Source organism: Lissotriton helveticus, chromosome 4_1, assembly GCF_964261635.1.
Source record: "Lissotriton helveticus chromosome 4_1, aLisHel1.1, whole genome shotgun sequence".
In the NCBI taxonomy this organism is placed as follows: Eukaryota; Metazoa; Chordata; class Amphibia; order Caudata; family Salamandridae; genus Lissotriton; species Lissotriton helveticus.
In genome coordinates this window covers 1,824,797,737-1,824,813,069 of record NC_136063.1, presented here as the reverse complement: position 1 = coordinate 1,824,813,069, position 15,333 = coordinate 1,824,797,737, and positions in this window count along the sequence as shown.

The following is a 15,333-nucleotide window of genomic DNA, read 5'->3' as shown; positions in this document are numbered from 1 at the left end:
TGGATGAACAGTTTATAGATGATAATGCTCAGTGCAGATGTATCCCAAATCTCTAGATTTTGCGGTGTGGCCGTGCCTAGCCTTCGCTATATAAAGTCTTATACTACCCTCTAGTGGTTAATTATGAGTTAGGTTGAATGCGTTAAATTAAAAGCCATCCCTACGACTATATACACACAGGAATAAAGGCTGAATTTGATATTGGTTTCGAAACATAAAGAATAAACACATTGTTATGTTACAAAATAGAACAATTCAAGATCAATAAGTCATTGTTATTTTACCAAGTTTTCTTCTGACCCGAGTTTGGTCCTAAATCCCATTTTGGGTGAAAACGCATGTTTCTTCCCAAAACGATTGTCATCAGCCTAGCATACCTGGTCTGATTTTCGTTGAATTTTTGTTTAATTAAACGTACAGTACTTTGTGCTCGGACAAAGGGCCCAGAAAATCCGGGGCGTTTTACTGATTTCCAATTGTTATGCTTCATTTTTCGACGCCTATGGAGATAAGCTTGTGATTTAGGGGAATGTCAGAAACTAATATTTCTGAAACCCTGGAATCAGTAACACGGTGTCCAATATTATTGCGTGTATTGTTACCTTAGGGTTGCTGCCCTCTATATGGGGTCGTTTGTGTTACCGTCAGATGCGAACAATAGCTTCGCCAACAAGAACGTCAGTATCTTACAGGTATGTCCCCAACAAAACTGTTGAGTCACTCCTTGCTTCGCCCTCATTAGTAAAAGTAAGTTTAATGTGTGGGAGCAAAGGCTCAACTACGGATTGCCATAATGTAATTTATTGATTGCCTAATTTTTAATGAAATGTAAGAATATTGCAATTGACTTAGTAAGTATGTAGATGTTTAATGGAATTGCAATAAATAAATATTATCTAAACTTCCATATTGAAACGATAGCTTTTTATGTTCCCCCACATTTTTCATATTATTTATTTTTAATTAATATACCTGATATAGGGCACCCTGGTTCCAATGAATACTGCAGAGCTTCACAGGAGACAATTGCAGAAGGAGCATCCTAAACATGAGCTGTGTCCACAGCACAGTACGGTTATGTTACCAGATGACTCCCTATCAATAGGAACGCCAGGTCTCTTACATTTACACATTACATGCAAGTGTTTTAGATCAATTAGATAATCGGATTTTTACAAGCACTACAACTCCCAGAATGCATCAGGTGGCTAAACGAAACACCAGGAACAAAATATTACATCCTGGGTGACATGTGTCTAAGTGGTTGGAGCTGCCGACTTTAGAGCCTGTTGACACCACATATTGGCAAATCACTTAAACTCCCTGGGGCAGATTTATTACAAGCCCCTTGCGCCGCTTTTGTGTCACTTTTAACATGGGGAAAGTGACGCAAAAGTGGCATAAGGGGCTTGTAAATCTGCCCCCTGTACCTAAAAATGTGAAATGAAATTTGTAGGACCCCCAAGGTTAAGGAATAGCGCTCAATTGCTTCCTAGTTAGGTTTGCACACTATAATTACAAATTCATAGATAGAGTCACAGGGTAATTTTAAGATTGGTATATTACATCCAGATTACATCTGGGGACAGGCAACTTAATCTGGACAATAATAGAGGCTTGGTACAGTTGTATTTTTATGCGTTGTGAATATTACAAAATTTTGCAGCACACAATTACAGATATTTGCATTTAACACATGTACAGTTGGCCACCTGTACCTAAATTTCGCTCGCCCAATCATTGCAGGTCAGAACCTCGAACCCTTTACAGAGTTCATTGCTCTGGATGGGGGTTTTAGGTGTTTCTTTCAGACTCGGGGGCACAGCCCCAAGCAAAGGGGTATTCTGCGCTAAGAGAAAGGATTCCGTTTACAAACTAAAGTCCGCTTTTCCGCTCAGGTTCCTGGTCAATGTCAAACACCGTTTTTAAAAAATGCATATTATTTGCAAATCGCTGTCACGGGAACCTAGCCAAGCTTCAAAATTACTTGTCGTTCACATCACTGCTTTCGAACTAAGATTTGTAAGCAGTCTGGCTGGGCTGATGTCCCTGTCCCCTTTCTTTGGATGCAGGTATTAAATTACTTGCAAATAAAACCCGTGACAGGCAATTGTCACTCAGGCACTGCTGCGCAGGGGCCCAGAAATATTCATGACATTGCCCATTATTATCAGACCATGGCAAGGTCATTGCTTGACACCATCAAAATGGCTGCGGCTGCGCTGCGTGGGTTGTATAAAACAGCAGACGGGATAAGAAATGTGCCGTCCATAGGGCTCCATTCACCAAAAATATATGAGGGTCAAACAATGTTCTCTCGAACACAGAGATCGAAACCAGGCCATCAAATTATCAAAAATCAGACTTTATGTCCGTGGCTTGTCACTTTCATGGTTCAATCTGTGCTGCTGGATGTCCCTGGATTCGGCAAAGGTTATTCCAGCCAATTGTACTGTCACAATATGCTGCAGGGTCACTCAGAAGTAAACATGCAGACATCGGAGCGCTGTAAGGGAAGCCAATAGATAAAAGGGACGGTGACCATCTTTGATAAGAGGGCGGCAGTAGTTTGGGGGACTGGGAAGTGACGCAGAATAGAGATTTAATAAGTCTTGATAAATGGCTAAGATTCAAGGCAGGAACTAAAGGCGACATTTAAATGTACAAAACTATAGGAAACTGTGTCGTAGGGTATGTGTAGAAGTGTTCTCGTCAGAAGTAAACGCTACACGCAAAAGTAAACGAGAAGTAGTTTATTGGCACTCACACACCCTGCTCCCACCGGCCAGGCTGCCAACCATCCTTTTAACGAACATAGTTTGAACCAACACAGCATTAACCAATGCGAACAATTTAAAGACAATGGGCATACATCACATATAGAACTGTGTAAATTAAAAGACTAGAGAAAAGACTACGGGGCAGATTTATGAGGCCCTTGCGCCTCTTTGCGCCGCAATTGCGTCACTTAATTTGACGCAACGGTGGCGCCCTATTTACAAAGTGACGCATCTAGGAGATGCGTCACGTTGGAAAGCCCTGCGCCATGAGGAGGCGTTCCTGCGCAGGGGGGGCGTTCCTGCGCAGGAACACCTCCTAAAAGTGGCTGAGTGAAATCTATGAGATTTCACTCAGTCACTTTCTACGTCAATTCCTTACGCCTGCTTGAAGCAGGCGTAAGGGTGACGCACCATGCATTGTAGGGGTGGCCCCTGTGCATTGCTGGAGGCATGTCGCACTTGCGACATGACTCCAGCAATGCGCCGCCCGTACGCCGGAAGATGCGTCACGCATCTTCCCTGCCTTCCACCATGGTGCGCCGCATTGTAAATGCGGCGCACCATGGGTGGCGGAGCTGTGGCGCACTGTGGCGCACATTAACTGGCGCATCCCTGGGGATGCGCCATTTAACATAAATCTGCCCCTAAGGGACTCCTTACGAGCCTGGCAGTCCACGGACCGCCTGACTCGTGGGGGCCCGGCGGTGGCAGACTTTAGACCACCCTATAACGACCAGGGCGGATGGGCAGCCCTGGGACCAATGCAACCGCCAGGGATCAGAGATCCCTGGACGTGTTGCGGCGGTCTTGATGCTGCAATTAGCTTGACGGGACCGTCTCAGTCCCGCCAAGCATATTACAAGCTTCCTCTCCACCACAGTTTTCATGGTGGTGATCCCGCCATGAAAACCATGGCAGAGAGGAATCAAAGGGGGCCCTACAGGGCATCTGTTGCCTCATGGCCATGAGGAGAATGCAGGGGAGCACATGTGTACATGCACCACAGTACGTGTATGGCATGGACTGCAGAGTCCATGCCGTGCCAGTACTGACCTTGAAGTTCCCATTACAGTGCCTATTTCACTGCTGCAGTCCGAGCCATGCAGATACTGCGGTGCATGTACACAGGGGAGCGCAACATGTGCTCCCCTACATGCACCTCATGGCCCTGAAGCAACAGGGGCTCTGCAGGCCCCTCTTTGTTTCCTCTCCACCATGGTTTTCATGGTGGGCTCACCACCATGAAAACCGAGTGGAACAGCCTCGGAAGCTGGGGAAGCTCTTCCCCCTCTCCAGGGCTGTTGGGGGTGACCGCACCAGAGGGATTCCCTGTGCCATGTGATTGGACGGGGGGGGGGTCGTCCAAGGCATATGAGCACTGGTGCGTAGGGGTTAAGGACTCTCTGGATCCCTATTTTGGAGTGGTCAAGCAAAACAATTTTGTCCACATACTACAATATAGTGATCTTGACTTTTCCTATTTTTGGACAAATTAAATTGGCATGTTTTAAGGCAGAGAACATGTCTGCTTTATATAGATTAAATAGCATTGGAGCTAAGACGCATCCTTGCTTTAGCCCTTGATTCATGTTGATCTTCCTGGCTAGCGTGGTGTCAAACAAGTTGAACCTTACCCAAGTTGATGTGTACAACGATATAATAGCGTTAAGCAGGTTGCTAGGGAGGCCCCACACCTGGAGTTTGCTCCATAAGTTACCAATAAAAACCATGGTAAATGGCGGAGTATAGTCAACAAAGCATGCATAAAGAGCTGATGACTTCTGGCTGTTCGCCTGGTGGATGAGATAGGAAAGAGTGGCTATGTTATTCAGTGTGGGGGAATTCGGTCAAGATCCTATTGGACAAAATGGAATTATCACATTAGTTGTTGCCCAGGACTCAAGACCTTTTAAGATGGCAGAATCATATATCTTGGCCTCAATGTACAACAAGGCACACAGGCGGTAATTGATGGTATCCTGTCTATTGCCCTTTTTAAAAAAATGGGTGCAGTATTGAACCTCTACAACTGTCGGTAACTTGGCAGGACTTAAAGCATGTGCAGAACAGTGGAGAAAATATTGCAGGCCATGGTACTGGGTCATGGTTAAACAGTTGAGCTGGGTGCCCATTTGTGCCTGGCGCACCTGATGCTCTAATTTTGCGTGCATACTTAGAGTTACATTCCTTTGGGTCATCTGCAAAGTCAAAAATTTCAGATGAGAAAGCACTAGGTTGTTTGACTATGTATATTTTTTTTACCTGCAGGGCCCACATAACTTGGTCGATGGCATTAGGTCTGATGTCATCCTGGAGTGTTTTATTTTTAATATACCTCCATACGTCAGCCTGATTACGCTTGCTCATAAGTGAATATACGTATTGCCACTCCTAGCCCCTCTGCTGTTTTTTAGCAGCCATACCAATTGATTAGGTTGTTTTCTTAAACTCTGGGGTTCCTGTGGCAAAGCAGCTTTAATTTGGTGATTATGGGGTCTATAACTTGCTTTCGTCAGCCTGTAAATATTCCATGAGCAAATCAGAATGGATTGTTTTATCTTAGAATTTTTGCAAAGAGTGTCCAGTGCGAACTGGGACAGAGTCCAGTGATTTATGGATGTCCCTGATTTTAGATTCCCAGTGTGTAAATAGATGTTCATCACTTTGGGCCCACCGGGACTGGCCAGAAGTAGCTTTCCATGCTGGTTATTTCTGCAGACAGACAGGGCCCCACTTTATTCTCTATATGAAAAATACAGCTTCATCATGGAGAGAGTTGTGCACTGTCTTATGACTTTCACGTTTGGATGAGCTAAGGGTGAAAATTGTACAGAGTGGAAGGTGGTCAGTCTCCTCCAATAAAGAGAGTACTTCAAGCTCTTGTGGTGTTCCACAACTTGTTCTGAGGCAAAGACATAGTTGATTATGCTTATGCCCCTGAGAGGGTCTGTATAGACTTCTGTCCCTGTTTACTTATGGCTTTGTAAAGCTGATTGCTTAAAGAATTTGTAGGTAGGCCACTAGCGGGGGTTGGTCCTTGTTGTCGCAGGTTGAAATCCACACAGGCTGGTTCAGCCTTTTCGCTCGCACCGAACCAAAGCTGCTGAAATAGACATTAATCAAAAGGATCAAAAAAAGGATCCCAATTCAGGAGGCTTGTGCTGGAAGTCTCACCAGTGCAAGCCTTTAAAGCATCTCATGAGCTGGTATTTCTGTTACTTTTAGTTTCAGTATGAGGTTAAGATAAATCAACAGCCCCCCCATGGCCTCCCAAATATGTTCTTTTTATTGTTGCTTGATTAACCCCCTGGAAGCGGGAATTGTTAGTGGGGTTAATGATCATGTGCCTTGTAGGCAAAGTACAACAGATACCATTAGCAATGATTTTACAATTTCTGATTTTAATAGTCTTTATAGCCCAGCTACATTCCATGTCTGGAGCTTTATGCATTGTTGTGTTTTAGCTGAACGCATCTTAATACTAGAAACAGTTTGTTACCTCTCTGGATGGGAATAGTGGTACCCAGCTACAGTCAGATGTGTGTTCTCTCCGTATTAGTCCTCTGGTGACTTTCCAAATGGGTCCCCTTGTTGGTGAATAGGAGCGTGATTTAAGTATGTTTCCTGAGGATGAGTGGCAAAATGAGTGCCCAGTCCCCCTTAGGATGCACTTTTGAAGTTGCGCAAATCGTTAGGCTTTTTTAATGGCCTGGATATCTTGGAGCTGGAACTTTAGGAATTCCTATGCCCCATTCCTGAAGGATAGGCTTGCATTCTGTGGAGTTCAAAGTAAAGAGGACAGCGCACTTTAGTTAACTCTTTTTATTTGACGGAGCGCCGGGAAAACACAACCGCTTACACTGAAACGGTCGGCGCCAATGCCCTAAGATGGCCGCCTTCCGGTTCCGCTGCTCCCCTTCCTGTTCCGCCTAGCGGAACACTAGAGCGCTAATGCAAAAGCATTACCACATATCTCCCCCCTTTACTAATTGCAATTCAACAACAAAAGTTCTTACTTCCAGTCCATGTTAAAGTCCTTAAATCTTTCTGGCGTCTTCACCTCTCTCCCGGCTCTGGTTCTCACCTTCGTCACTCTCTCATTACCTTCCTGTTCCCTTCTTGTTGCAAGCTCTACCTCTCTTTCTCCATCATTGTCTATCACTTCCTCGCTCCTCTCTTCATTGCATCTCATCCTCTGCTCTCCTCTCTCGCCTGCTCCATCTTCGTCCTCTTCTACCTTCTGCATACCTCCTTCTACGTTCTCACTTCTCCTTCTGCTACTTCCTTCTTCCCCATCTTCCACGACATTCTCTGGTCCTTTTTCTTCCTCGCTTTCCCATTTGATGATCTTGCTGCATTTGGCCATCCTGTCTTGTGACCACACCTTTCCATCGCTGAGCAAGGCCGATCGGGCATACGGCTCTAGAACTTGTAAAGGCGGTGAGAACTTGCTCTCGCCTTTCTTCTTGAGGACCGCAAGTTTAACTCTCACCCAGTCCCCTTTCTCTAGTTCTGTTCTCTTCACATTATGATTTCTGTTGAAGTGTGTCGTGTAGATCTCTTGCGCTCTCTCCAAGTTCCTCTTCACCACTGCTGGAGACCATCTGCTCTGTACCACCAGCTTCCTCCACGCCTGGTTATCCTTGGTGAATGCTTCTCTCCCTCTCAAGATCTTAAAGGGGCTGTATCCGGTACTTCCTGGTGTAATCCTGTATGCCCATATCATCCTTTCTAGTTCCTTCTCCCAGTCTAAACCATCGTTGATGGCTGCTTGGATGGTTCCCATGATCACACGATTGAACCTCTCCACTTGGCCGTTTCCTGAGGGATGATATATTGGCGTGTGCTTCACTTCGATCCCATTTCTCTCCGTGAAGGCCATCCACTTTGCCGAGGTGAATTGAGGTCCATTGTCGCTGATGATGACTTTCGGGATACCTTCTCTGATGAAGGTGGATTGCAGGAAATTCACCACTGCTTCCGTGTCCATGATTTCTCGTACTTCAATTTCAGGCCATTTGGAAAATTTGTCTACCAGGGCCACTACATACTTCTGTGTCCCTGCTTTGTTTAGGACTGGTCCCAAAATGTCCACTGACAGCATTTCCCAGGGCCCGTCTGGTATTGGGAATTTTCCCAAAGGGGGTCTGATTAGGCTTTGCGACTTGTCCGCCCTGGCGCATGATTCGCACTGCCTCACATGTCTTTCGATCTGCATATCGATGGCCGGCCACCAGTAAGCTTGTCTGGCAAGGGCTTTAGTTTTTGTGATGCCCTGATGCCCTTCGTGCAGCACAGCCATTAGATGTCCTAATATGCCTTGGGGTGGTACTACTTTGTCCCCTCTCAACAGGAAGATGGGATTCTCGGCCAGCGATAGTTCCTCTCTCACTTCCCAATATCTTCGGAGTTCCTCCTTTAGATGCCTCTTCTCCGGCCATCCATGGATGACGTATCCCTTGATAGCCTCTAGATCCACATCCTCCTTGTATGCCTTCTCCCACTCTTGCTTGCTTATCACCTTTTCGACTTCTTGGATCGTGGCGACAACATAACCTTCCCACTTCTGTTCTTCATGGCCGCTTGCATCTTCCATGGCTGCCGCTCTGCTGAGAAAATCAGCCACCTTGTTCTGTGGTCCAGGGATGTGCTCCACATCGTACACGAAGTCCAAGAGGCGAAGTGTCATTTTAGCTATCCTGGGTGTGGCGTGTGCATGGCCACTCGAGGTTAACACTCTGACCAAAGGCTTGTGGTCCGTCTTTACTAGGAACTTTGCTCCCCACAGGTATTGGCGGAATCGCTCCATAGCCCACACAACAGCCAGCATCTCCTTCTCGACCACGCTAAACTTTTCTTCATTGGGGGCTAGTGATCTGGATGCAAAGCTGACAGTCTGCATTTCGCCCGTCTCTGACCGCTGCATTAAGACTGCCCCCAGGCCTCGGTCACTGGCGTCCGTCGTGAGTATTGACTCTGCACTGGGATCGAATCCTTTTAGGGGAATGGTGGCACTCATCTCTTTCTTCAGCGATTCGAACTCCGCTTGTTCCTCCTGACCCCATAGGAATTTGTTTTTTTCCTTGAGCAACTGACGTAGGTGGTGCGTTTTGGACGCGAAGTGGGGTACAAACTTACTGTAGTATTCGGCCATTCCCAAGAATGACCGAACGTCTTCCTTCTTGCTCGGGGTGGGGGCATCTTGAATAGCCTTCATGTTTTCAGCTTTGGGCTTGATCCCTTCTTCACTTACTTCATGGCCCAGGTACGTGACAGATTGTACTCCCAATTTGCACTTCGACCATTCCGCCGTCAACCCATTGTCCTGCAATATCTGGAGTACCTTGTGAAGCTTTTCATTGTGGTCGTGCATGGACTTACCCATCACCAAGATGTCATCTTGAAAGAATTGGACGTCGTCCACTCCATTCAGCAACTTGTGCATCATCTTCTGGAAAACTGCGGCCGCAGATGCTAGGCCAAACGGCATCCTCACGAATTCATAACAGCCGAACGGTGTGATGAACGACTTAAGGTGAGTGCACGAGGGGTGTAGCTTTACTTGGTGATAGGCCGATGATAGGTCCACTGTTGAGAACCACTTGATGTTCTTTGTCTTTGACAGCATTTCATTGATGCGTGGTAGGGGAAATTTGTCAATGATTATATTCTTATTTAACTCCCTCAGGTCCACGCACAGCCGGACCTTGCCATTCGGTTTCTGGGCCACTACTAATGGAGAAAGCCATTCTGCACTTTCTATGGCTCTGATGACCCCTTCCTTCTCGAGTCTGTTCAGTTCCTGTTGTACCGCTTCTCTGCTCCGGAAAGGGATATTTCTCACTTTATGCTCCACTGGAGTCGCTCCTTCTTTCAACTTGATAAGGTGCTTGTATCTGGTTAGCTCCCCTATTTGACCATTGAATACTCTTGGGTACGCTCGTTTCCACGAGTCGATGTCATCTCTTCTGTCCATGTCCATAAGGAGGATTTTCTCGATTCCTCCCGGGTTGAGTTGAATCCCTAAGGCACCCTGGTCTCTCCAACTCAACACCGATGGGCCTTTCTCTGCTATGTATAATTTGCATATGGCTTGGCGACCTCTGAACTCAAATGATAGAGGACAATACCCCAACATTGGGATTTTCTGTCCCGTGTATGTGACGGGACGCAAGTCCATGGGGTGTAGGTTCTCTCCGTGCTTTGACACGAACTTGTCCTCCCACACCTTCTTTTGAATCATGGAGATGGGAGCGCCGCTGTCTGCTATCATTTCCAATGGTACTCCTCCAACGTGCATGTCCAAACGGGGCTTGTCGATACCTGACCCTTCCATTTCCAGTACCTGGACGTCTATGTACAGTATTTCTTCCAGTTCTTCTGTCTCCTCTGATTCAGTTGTTTCGCCCTGTTGTTCTTGGTCCACGTATTTGACTGTCGTTCCTTTCGGTTTTCGTCGGCAAACTTTTTCGTAGTGGCCAAATATTCCACAATATGAACATTTCGCCCGGAACGCTGGGCACACTTTATCGTTCCCAAGGTGCGTAGCACTCCCACACCTGTAGCAGCTCTGACGTCCTCCTTTGGTTGCTCTCTGCTCTGCTGAATTGTTGAATTTTGGGCGCCTGCTGTCCTGGTTTCTCTGCGGCTCTCTCGGCTTGGGACGTTCTCCCCTTGCTTGTGTTGTTATCTTGCACACGGTCTGCGTGCCTCCTGTTTCCTTTTTGGCGGCTTGGGCGCAGCGTTTGGATAGCTCGACTTTCTTTACCATCGCCCAAATTTCTTTGAGGGGGGCATCTCCATTCACCCATAGCTTCTCCTGGACATGGGTGCTCGAAGTATGCATGATAATCTGATCTCGGATTAGATCATCATGTAGTGTCCCAAACTTGCATGTGAGCGCCAGCTTTTGCAGGGCAACCACGTATTCATCCACAGTCTCATTACTCTTTTGTTTCCTTTGGAAAAAATTGTAACGGTCAATGGCAACACATACAACCGGCCTGAAGTGTGCGTCTAGGTCGGCGATGGCGTGGCTGAATACATCAGTGTCCGCAGCACCTCTATCTACTTTTACGATGGTGTCATAGACCCTAATCCCTTCCGGGCCCAGGTTGTGCAACAAGATTTTTTTTCTTCTTGTGCTGGAGTATGGCGCGCCTGCCTCCTCCTCCAACGCGTCGAGGTAGTTGAGGAAATATCTCTTCCAGTCCTCCCATAGCCTCGCTGGTTCCCCTGGTTTGGTTAGGAAAGGCACGAGCTGTGTAAGGGACAACGAATGTACTGCCATGTTGTCCGCTCTACGTCTGGTGGGCTGGATGGGGGCAGTCCTTCCGGGAGGGCTACCTGGCGCGTTTTGCCCGGCCGGGTCCCTTGCCTCAAGGTCACTGTCACTGTCTTCTTCTCGTACTGCGTGTTCGGGAGCAGGTATTTTCTGTGTGTCTTCCGCCCCCTCTGCCTGCGTGTCTGCCTCCTCTTCAGGGCGAGTGTTAGATGACTCCCCTCTGCCCTCTCTCAGGTCCGCCAGCTTGCCAGGCCAGGATATTCCACACCGGGGCCGGTGCACCCCTCTGCCCTCGGCCTGCCTCTCCCTGCGCGGGCACTATCGCTATGCTCGCCGGCGTGGAGGATAGTGGGCTTGTGACTGTAGTGAATGGCTCCGTGATGCGCGGTGACTGGGGTGCCTGCAGGCCTACCTTCACCGTCTGCTTCCACTATGCTCCGCAGACTGCGGGGCACGCTGTGTGCTGCTCGTTGTGGCCCTCTGCCACGCTCCGTCGTGATCTCCAATGCTGTCGATACCGCCGGTCCGTTGAAAATGCAGCCTCATAAAGTGCTGCTCAACCACGCTCCTCGTGGGTCGGCGTCACGCCTGAACCCTCGTCGCCATTGTGGAGTTCAAAGTAAAGAGGACAGCGCACTTTAGTTAACTCTTTTTATTTGACGGAGCGCCGGGAAAACACAACCGCTTACACTGAAACGGTCGGCGCCAATGCCCTAAGATGGCCGCCTTCCGGTTCCGCTGCTCCCCTTCCTGTTCCGCCTAGCGGAACACTAGAGCGCTAATGCAAAAGCATTACCACACATTCCAATATTACTTCTGCCAGTAAATTTGTTTTTAATGTGTTAAGACTGTTGCTTCTCTGCCATTGCTGTCCTCCAGGGTAGATTTGAACTCAATGCTCAGAATGTCCTCAGACCTAATTTTTAACTGGCTGGGAATGGCCTGAAACAGTCTTAATAAGTTGGAGTGGTTCAGGATATTGTGGCTCCCCTCTGAAGGATAATGTTGAATAAGTACCAACTTTGTCGGTCTGTCCTCACCTGAGCATTTGCCAAGTTGGCCTTCATTATGAGTTTGGGCAAAGGTGGAGTGTTTCAAAGAGGTTATTCCAGTCCTATCAGGCGGAATCGATGTTCCATGTAAATTATTATTTTTGCTTGCAGAGGAATTTTCATCCTGCGGAACTTCTATTGGCACCCGCCTAGTTTATTGCTGCATCCTCTGTATGTAGGTGTGGGCACTGCAGGTGAAATTAAGGAGCTTTGCACTATAATGGAATTTGCTTTGTACTTAAGTGATGAGAGTGCTGATGTCAAGGCACCTTGAGATAGGAGTGCAAATGGTTGCACTGATTCTGGTTCTCTTTTCTAATATCCTCTGTTTCTGAACAGAGCTTTCCCTCTGTGTGGGTAGTTGCTGCATCCCATGTGAGAAGGTTTCTGGCACAGTGGGTAATATTACTGTGCTTTGTGTGATGATGGTATTTGTTTTAGACTTGAGCAGAGTAGGTGCTGGAGGCCAGATTGCTTGTGGTGCAGTTGCACTGATTTTAGTTTGCTCTTTTCTTTTTCTCTGCCTTTAAACATTCGGTATGCACTGGGCAAATTATTATCTAGGACTTTTTGTTTGTTTGGGTGCAAGATTGAGAAACTTTCTTTCTCGGCTTTGCTTCTGGCTTTCTTTTGTCTTTTTTTTGCTCTCTTTAATAAGGTGACGGACCATTGTTTTTTGGGGGAGTCATTCTGTCTTTAAAAGGTCCTTGATAGGGGAGGTATATCGATGATTGCCTCCTCCTGTGGTCAGGCACCCAAGATAGTCTGAACGAATTCTGTGTCCACTTAAACAACAACGATATGGATATAGAACTTTACACCAAAGACAACTGCTTCCACAGCCACCTCAACCGCAAGGAGACATCCTGCAATGCTGTACTACATGCGGAGAGTTCCCATCCACCACATCAGACAGACAACATCCACGGTGAATTTATCCGCTCTAGACGCAATTGCAGTGAAGAATTAGAATTCCAAAAATGCATAACGGATATGGAAAAGAGGTTTGCCAGTAGAGGGTACAAACCACACATAATGCGTAGAGCATCTACAAGAATTACCAAAATTGACAGAAGCATAACACTTAAGAAAAAAGAACCAGCTCATAACAAGACTCAACCTGTCAGACTGATTATGGACTACAATGAAGTAAGCTACATAATGAAAAAAGTCTCACTAAACACTGGAGTATACTTCTTGGTGACAGAGTTTTGAAAGATGTAATCGGACGCAGACCACAGATCACATATAGACGGGGCAAAAAATCTGAAAAGCAGACTCAGCCCGACTGTGCCACGTACACCCAAGATTACTACATGGCTCATGCCTCACTCCACAGGCTTCTTCAAAGGCGGATGCTGTGGGGTCTGTAAATGGGCATGCCATGGAACCAAGATTTTTCATGGCTTCAACAAAAAGAAATATGAAATCAACCACAACATCACATGTAACACAAAATATGTAACCTATGTCCTAGAATTCACCTGCAAAAGCCAATATGTAGGCAGCACCATTCGAGCTCTCAAGGAACTCATCAGTGAACACGTAAGAGCAATCCACCAGCAGGATGCACACTACCCAATGGCTCTACATGTTGCTTCGTGCCCATCACAAGGCACGCACAAAAGATTTCAATTCTTTGGCATAGACATCACTGAGGCGAACATAAGAGGTGGCAACCGGGAACTTAGGCTCAGACGCCAAGAAGCCAGTTAGATCATGCGTCTACAATCAGTCCGCCACGGCCAGAACTCTGATCATGTGTTACAACACTTTTTGAGAACATGATGAAATTTGGACTATACATGGATAACAATGATTTCCCAGCTTCCCGCAGTCCTATGTTCTCTTTCTCGACTAGCATTCACATCATAACAGTCTGTTCTAATGTGCTCATGCCTGACGTCTCATGGGCCTGTGGCCTCATATCCTTATCAACGTTTCAGACACCTTGTCATAATATTGTATGAATTTTCCAAACTTTGCGAACATTGTTTGATTCAGAACATGATGCCGATTCTATTTGCTGTTATCATATGCTTCCTGGCATTTACTCTTTCTGTTGCCGCACGTACATTTTGTGTCAACTTTGTTTTTCTTATTACACACACGTAAATTTGAGTTCCTATTGTTGTTATTTCGTGTTCCACAATGTTGCTCTCTTCTTGTAGCTTGACTTTGTACATGATTGACAATAGTAATGGAGCTTTACTAAGAATAGTCTGATGTTTTGTACAGAAGGTTATGCCTATTAATATTCTTTCTCATTACTTTCACTTATTCCATTTTTATTACTTTTTTTCTCCTTTATACCTTCATAATGCTATCAGCACCCTTGATTACATTGCCATCCCCGGGAATAACACTTCTCTCCAGTCCATCCACACTCAGGCAGGTTAATGGACTAGTTGCCCAGTCTCAAGCGATCTACATTTAGGCCCCTTTTTTATGTCGATGATACCAGCGATTTACTCACTTCCTGTTTCTGCACGGGTTAGCGGTCTAGCGTTCTAACTAGGCACCAGGTTTTCCCGCCCTTTTCCATTATAACTACTGAGTACTGGCACCTCCCTCACTTGCCAGCCCCTTAGGAAGACAGGACCCGTCTCTCCGCTGCCATATCCCAGGTAAGAGTCCCCCAGATAACAGTACTTGACTACGCCCCCCCTTTTTGACTCTTATGCAGAGCTAGTCTGGAATCTCATGCCCTCGTTTTGACTTTATTTTGTTAGGCATTAGCTGGTTTGAGACGGATGTACCCGCCCGTCTCTGAGTCCACAGTGACTCACTATCGCTGATTCTTTCAATCCAGACCCCAGGCGCCGGGTTGGAAATATCACCGGCTATACGGTGAGTCAATGCTTCATGCCCACACGTCTTAACTTTCTTGTGGGTTCCCTGCCTTCACCTGTTACTTACTGCCCCCGCCTTTTCTTTTCTTTCAACAGGACCATTACCCCATTTGTGGTTACAGGTATTTCTCTCGCCTAAACTTTTGCTGCTGCAACAGTATGCTCCCACCCGCCCACCCCCCCTTTTTTCTTTTTCCACGGTAACCTTACCATTCTTTCTTAACTCACCTCGTGGCCGCAATTAGTTCTAAAACCTTTTTTACATAAACCATGTGATCACTTTTCGCTCATTGATTTCTGGATTTAGACTGGTCTTAACGACACCATTGCAACTTTTGTTTTTCATCGAGGCCATTGATTACCTG